This window comes from Lolium perenne, chromosome 5 (genome assembly GCF_019359855.2).
Source record: "Lolium perenne isolate Kyuss_39 chromosome 5, Kyuss_2.0, whole genome shotgun sequence".
In the NCBI taxonomy this organism is placed as follows: Eukaryota; Viridiplantae; Streptophyta; class Magnoliopsida; order Poales; family Poaceae; genus Lolium; species Lolium perenne.
In genome coordinates this window covers 85,999,940-86,007,385 of record NC_067248.2, presented here as the reverse complement: position 1 = coordinate 86,007,385, position 7,446 = coordinate 85,999,940, and the positions used below count along the sequence as shown (strand labels likewise).

The 7,446-nt window shown below is 43.8% G+C and overlaps 2 long non-coding RNA genes across 2 annotated transcripts; one reads left to right on the top strand and one right to left on the bottom strand.

Moving 5' to 3' along the window:
- Positions 1-5,408: 5,408 nt before the first annotated feature.
- LOC139831013 (uncharacterized) lies at positions 5,409-7,027 on the bottom strand. Its single transcript, XR_011744856.1, has 2 exons — positions 6,911-7,027; positions 5,409-6,834 (listed from the first exon to the last, which is right to left on the bottom strand). It is a non-coding gene; the product is annotated as an uncharacterized lncRNA (long non-coding RNA).
- LOC127300727 (uncharacterized) lies at positions 6,543-7,237 on the top strand. Its single transcript, XR_007851523.2, has 3 exons — positions 6,543-6,668; positions 6,892-7,018; positions 7,101-7,237. It is a non-coding gene; the product is annotated as an uncharacterized lncRNA (long non-coding RNA).
- Positions 7,238-7,446: the final 209 nt, after the last annotated feature.

Genomic DNA, 7,446 nt, shown 5'->3' with positions numbered 1-7,446 from the left:
GGAGGCGCCAACAGATGTGGAGGAGGAGGCGCCAATGGAGGAGGAGGAGGCCGAGGCGGAGGAGACCGAGGTGGAGGACGACGACAACGACGAGTTCGACTGGTCCGACGACGGCGCCCCGCACCCGACGAGACGGCCGATCAGCAACGCGCCCTCGTCGAGTCCTTCGAGTCGGAGAAGAAGCTCCAGGACGACGCCCGTGCCCTCGAAGAGGCGCATATTCGTCGCGCCATCGAGCTCTCCCTCCAGGCGGCGCAGCAGGGGACGGAGGAGGACGCGCGGCGGGAGCGGCACCGTCTGGCCACCGCCGAACGCAAGGAGAGGAGGCGCGCGCAGGAGGAGCTGCGGCGTAGGGGAGGCGACGACGGGGCGGGGCCGTCGAACGCACCGCCGGGCGGTCAGTAGTCTAGGTTTAGATGAAATCTAGCCGTTTTCATTCAAACTTTGTAATATATAATCAAAATTGAATGAAAATCTTTATTTTCGTGCACAAATATTCATTTGGGGGCGGCGTTTGGGGGACGCGGCTGGCCCCCAAACGCGGCACGAACAAAACACGTCCCCCAAACGCTCAATCCGGCGCGGTTTGGGGGACGGTTTGGGGGATGCGACTGGAGATGCTCTTATCTCTCCTATCTAAAAAGGACGAAAGTGTTCCGTCGTCAGACAAGAAGATCGTCCGTCTCCCTTCATCGCACCTCACGGACAAATATTAGCGCCGACAAGTGGGCCCGTCCGGAAACAGGAAATCGCGAAGTCGCTGCCCCTCCCTCCCTCCCTCGCCCGCTCGCTCTGAACTGCTTCCGCCGCCGCTCAGAAATCCCATCTTCTCCCACTCCCCGTCACCTCGACCTCGATGCTGCTGATATTCTACCCCTCGCCTTAATTTGCCACCGCCCCACCTCCACCGGCCCACCCAGATGGGCTCCATCATGCCCATTCGCGCCTCCACGAACCCTAGCGGCATGGCTGCGCATGGCGGCTCCATACGCAGATGGCATGGAGCCAAAGAAGCAACTCAGGATGAAGCCGGCCTATGAGATCCTCCACGGCTCCAATCCTGTGCGCATCGAGCTCACGGTGCCCCCATCCCGCTGTGGATTCTTCATTTCTTCTGCATCCCGCCGTAAGGAGCACGACGGCCAGCGCCACCATCTCCATCCCGGATCCGATGGACGCGGCGCCGGAATAACCATCGCCGACAACTTAGCTAACTGTGTCAGGCTCGAATCCGAGCTACCTGGGACCGATCTGGTGGGCGGCGGCGGCCAGAACCACCGCGAGAAGCACGGCGGCCGAACCACGAACTCCGGCTTCCACGGCCTGACTCCTGAGCCGAATCTCCGGCCACTGTGAGACATGGAACGATAAAGCAATCATGATTTCTTCTATCAAAGCTTCCTTTCTTGAACATGGTTTTGCAGCAATTAACTGTTTCATTTCTTCACGCATATTATTGTCCACTGTTGTACCTAGCTTAATTAGGATTTGGTGCAAATGTTTTTCTCAAGATAGTCATTTGACATATCTTTTGGTTTGTAGCTTGCAGCAGTATTAGTGTTCTAGGCCTGCAAATTTCCTACTGGAAATATTCTACCTATGGTTAATTAGGATTATTTTACATGGTCTTCTCAATATCTGCATATGCACTGAAGAACATTGATTTTAAACTAAAATAAGAGCAAAAACTCGAGGAAACTGACAGGTGGACTGCAACGATATATCGAGGTGCTGAACTGCCATTTCAAATACGACCGTGCCACTTGAGTAATTCTGCAAGGCTCCTGTCCATTTGACCTAGAACACTTCCATTTTTAGAAAAAAATGAAAATGTATATTGTATCTGAATTTATCTGTTTTCAGTAGGGAACCAAATATGATGACCAGGTGGATCATTTCGTTCCAGTACTTAATGGAATTATTTGAAGATGGTCAAAATAATGGGACATATAGTGTGTAGGCCATGACTACTCCTGTTGATAATATTTCTATTTATCTTTCTGATTCTGGTTGCCACTTACTCCATTGCCTTAACTGTTTCTCAAGTAATTCTATCTCTCACCTCGATCAATGGAGAAGAAGGGGCAGGAGCAACAACAAAATAAGTCAGACCACAAAAGAAGTGAGCTTATGATTTGTTCCTCGATATAGTAAACAATTTGGAATTATTGGATCCTTATGGTGCACTATTTAGGAGGTTGAACTTTTTTGCATTTCAATGCAAAGTGCATCTTATCTTTGAAGCAAATATACCTTATGTGTTCCTAGATATCAAATTCATATACTCTGTTCCATCGTGGCTATCGCAACTACGGCATGAATTGACTGTTGGTGTTGGTTACTGAAACCTTGAAGCGCGGTTTCGACTATTCCTCGACTTCGGTTTGGTAAGGGTTTTTGGTTTCTCCTCCTCGGTTTTCCTGCTCTGTGTAGTAGAGCTATCGAGCAGTGGTTCTTGTGTATATGGACATATTCAGGAAGAATCATGCCATCACAAATAGATTTTTTTTAGTCTTGATAAGGTGATTAGAGAAAGAAGATTTTTCTTGTATTGCTCATAAGTCATGTTTTGTATTGATGGCTGCATACATAGTTTTTGGTAGTCAGACAAAGATGAGCATGCAAAAGGTTGGAGCGGAAGACCGGGTTGGCCTTGTGCTGGCAGTGGACGGCCGCAACAAGGAGGAGCTGACTCTTACGTATTCATAATGTTGATATTACTTAAAACAAGAGCATCTGCTATTATTTATGCCCACTGAATATTGTATATGTATTCCTGCTGTTGCAGGTATAGGGTCACTCGGTCATCTACAATTTAGATGAAATGACAAGCTTAATAAAAGGTTAGACGTGAAACAATTAATCCCTTCATCTTTTGTTTTTGCTTGTTCAAGTATCGTACTACGTTTGTATACCTCTTCTCATATTTTCTGTATTATTTGTGTTTGCTGTATTGCACAAAAAAATGGAATCTCTTATGAAATTATCCAGTTTTTTCTCCTTATTCTTTCAGATTTTTATACTGAACCATTGGGAATTTGTTGATTTGCTTTTGGGGAAGTAACTCTTGATTTTTTTTTGTCCTGCTCCAGGACGACCCAACTAGGTCATTTTCAGGTGCACCAACTTACAGTTGAACTGCACATGAGAACTATTTACAATAAATTTACCATTTTCTTTCTAAAAAGGCTAACAAGGAGTTGGATTATTCCAAACATAGTATATCCCTGTTTTGTACTGGTGTATGTCAAATTCACTCAACTAAAGTTTTAATTTTGCATTCTTGTCTTTTACCGTTGGCATCACATAAAATTCAACTATGTTGTTCCTAGCTGGTTAAATGAGAAGGTTTTTTCTCATAAAGATTGTGGGATTCATTTCTTCAGATTAAGCATTAGAGAAAAGTGACATTTCACCAATTTCTAAGTGTTTTTATAATGTCAATTGCACCGAAATTCTTTAAATAGTTTCATATTATCCATTCATGCATGTTTTTCTCTGACTGAGGAATTAATACGGCTTCATTAAATGTCAAACAACTAATTCTAATATGCGAATATCATATCAAAATTCATGCTAATATGTTGTCATCATAAAAGATAGAACGATGCCTTATTTTATATCTTCCATTTACATGTAATCAACAAGTTCAGTCAGAGCGATCTTCATGCAAAGTATCAGTTAGTGATGCCTACGATTCATGTTCTGAAGCTTTGAGAATTTGGAGGTTCTCATTTTGAGGAGCTTCATTTGCTTTTTCTGTGATAATTAGTTAGGAATGCACCTTAGATGTTGTACACGAAATATTTACTTATTCATACTACAATTTTTATAGTTTGTTTGCGAATGAATCAAAGTTTATAAACACACTAGGAGGCAGTGGCGCGGCGCACGCCGCGCCCGTGTCCATTTGTTTGTAGAGAAAGCTTTCAAGTCTGAATTATATGCAGTTGGTGAGCAGAAGATTGACAGCGTATACCTTTTTTTCGACGAAATTTTCTTGAGCTTATTTTTCGAGGAAATTAACAGCTTATGCACGAGAGGCGCTGTTCGTGTTTTTCGCGGCCAGCCCAGCTTCTGTTTAGTCGGCGGGCTACAGTAAGACTCTTTTGGTGGGCGGCAACAGCAGGTCAGGTTCTAACAGTGATAGTATATCTTAGATGAGGTGGGGACCTCTCGAAAGAAAGATGTGGTGGAGAAAAATAGTGGATTGAAGAAGAGTGAGCAGAAGAACGGTGCCAGCTCTGGGTGCGGTAGCTGAAGGAAGGGGGCGGAGGTCATAGGGACGGCGGTTGGCAAGATAGTGTCAGCATGCGGGCGGCCTTGAATTTAATCTTTGTCGGGGGCTGTGTGCGGAGGATGTTACCTGAGTTTGTCGGTCTGCGGGTGTCGTCGGAGCTGGTCGGAGGAAGGTTGAAGTCCAGGCCGAACTTTGTAGAGATGGTTCTGCGGATCTTCTTCGGCAGCTTTTCTGGCGGGTGGCAGTCTCCCTCGACCAAGTGCGGACTGAACTGCAAGTAAAGGGTATGTCATTCTTCCATGTGTGCCTACTGTCAAGTAATATGTGCTAGAATTTGGAACCAAAACTCGAGTGCGTAATACAGTATTAATTTTATTTATGTCCACTGATGTTAGCAATTGGCCGTTTTGCACCATTTTTTCACAGATTGTGGTCTTTATCATGATAACCCTGACCTACCACCTCGTTTGCTCCTCTGAATCAAGCGATGAAGGGGAGGGCAACAGTGGCGGGATAAGATTTGGAGGGTGGCCATGGCGGGCGTAAGCGTGGATCTGGTGCACATAGGAGAAATCTACGCGGAGGAGAGGCTGGCTAAGTTTCGGGCCTGAACGCGCCGGACTGGAGACGATGGGGCGCCGCTGAGTTTTAGGAAGAGTAGTCTGGCGTGCAGACTGGTCGGCAGAACAGGAGCTTCTGTTTGACTGGTACTACTCGCCATTCCATCTGCAAGGTAAATTTAGTTTACAATGCTTTGCTAGCAGTGAACCGTGTAGGGGGGCATGGTACTATGGCAAGATAAATTCAGAAGGGACCCAATTTCTTGTCAGGCTGGAGGAAGATATAGAAATTACAAAGATTACATCATATATGTTGAACCGACTTGAATTTCTGCCCAGCCAAAAGAAATTGATCTGTTATTACTTTCGGTTGCCCTTGTTTGCCTGGAGAAGGTAAATGTAAGACTTGAGTATTTCTCTTTGTCTAGGTAGTATCCTGTGTTTTTTTTTGTCTTAGTGTGAATATACATATATTGGAAAACAGAAAAGGAAATCAAGCTCACCCCGCTGATCAGAACGATGAGGAGCGATGCAAAGTTAATATTAGCAAGAAAATTACCACTTTCACCATCTATGTTAGCATCAAGTAATATGAATCGGAGGGAGTATGTAAAAAAGAAGTATACCATAAGTCAACACATAGCTGGCAGCTGACAATACAGTCTATGTTGCCTGAAGAAAACACAAAAGTAGTGCACAATAGCCTAACCCACAGATAAGCGTTTACAACACGATCTACTAAAACAAAATACAATCTATGATGCCATAGCAGAAACAAAGCTTCAAAGTGTTCAACATTTAGGGCGACGGTAGCTTGTATGGACACATCAAGGATGGGAACATTTGCAACCTCTTTCTGTAGAAAGCTCTGTCAAGTTTGTCAGGACATCGGCAACATTTGTATGTGCAGTCTGGTCGGCATAATATATGTGGTAGTGCACCACACAGTACACATATATTTAGCAAGGGATTTGCCAAGATCTCCTTTTGTGTCACCTGTAACTGTATCGTCTTATTTTTATCCAGCAACATAGGCTTTGGCAAATAAACATCGACCCTATCAAGTGTTTGCCCCTGACTTTTATTATTTGTCATTGCGTAGCAGAGAGGAATTGGATATATTGCCAGCGACGTACAGTAAAAGGCCACTTTGTGCATGTGTGTGCAGTACAATCCTTGGTATGCAGACACGCTCACCTGTGTTGGTTCCAGTCATAATCTTGTCCTGAACTCTTGTACCTGGCCTCCTAGGAGGATTGCAACATACTATCTTTTCAATGAAATGTAGCGCAAAAGTCTTTTGTGTTTTCTCGAAAACAATAATCTTGGCCTGAAGAAACCATTCACCAAGTCTGGTTACAATTAGACGGGTACCACTACAGAGCTCAATAGATTGGTTTATGCTCCGTAGCAGTATTACTGGAACTCCGACCTTCAGTGAAACACTATGCTGCGAGAAATTAGGGGGCCGACCTTATCGACAAATTCTGGAGGGTATACTGTTGCATCTCCAGGAACCACAGGAAAAAAGTTCATCATTTGACTGCATCAACAACTTTATCAGTAGGTCAGAGTATTGCCAAGTAGGGCACATCAGAGAAATTCTCATCGAATTAGTCATATACTTCAACAATAATAGCGAGTGTGAGGAACGACCAAACCCGGCTGTGATGCAAATTAATTAAAAAAGATTTGGCCATGAAAATTAGTTTTCTGTGAGCTAGTATCGATAAACAGAGATATTTTTACTGATACTTGTGCCTGCATATAGCTTACATGCTAACTTCGTGAAGCCAATTACCAGTATTGCAGCATTGACCTTAGCTTGGTGAGGCTGCTAGATTGATAACTGTTCCCTGCATGCAAATGTAAGTATTACTACCATGATTGAAAAATCAAAATTTCCGAGCAGACCTTATTGTAAGTCGGAGCAAGACAGTACTAATCATGTCTAAATGGTAGGAATGTTTCTTAACATGCCTCCTTTATGGGCATATATAGCTCATGCTTATGCATCATCAATGCAGAAATGTCCTGTACCACTTGGTGTTACTCAACAAAAGGAAGAAAATAATGTTGTTGTAATTTCAGGGATGGATTGTTTTAATACGGGAGATGGTCTATTGTTTTGATCATGTACCATCCTTACAACTCCTTCAGGCCTCTCTGCAAAGAACATCTGGATGAAGATTTTTTCCACAACATAATTCATTTACAGGTAAATCTACTCAATCCTTTCACCTCAGAGTCCAAATAAAGGACAGGAGTTCTTATTTCTATGGTCGTACCAACTGTTGTAGGCTGGTAAAAGATCCAAAGCGTTATCCCTTTTCAGGCAGGTGATGAAAGATATCAGCTTTTCAGAGGTAAATGTTAAAGTATGGCCAGTGTTTCTTTTGTGGAATACGTTTCAGATTAAATGAATAACTGCCATAGATTTTAAATTCCAGTCCGCCATTGGCCACATCTTTTTCAGCTATATATAACTTGAGTAATGCTATACGTACGATAGAAATTGTCGGATGATTTGGTACGATCAGACTCAAATCAGCTTCAGCCAGTATGTGGGCCAGATCATTGGAAGGCCCTTCTTGAGTCTAGTCGTACGGAGATCGTACAACTTCTATCGTACGTGAGGCATTTTCG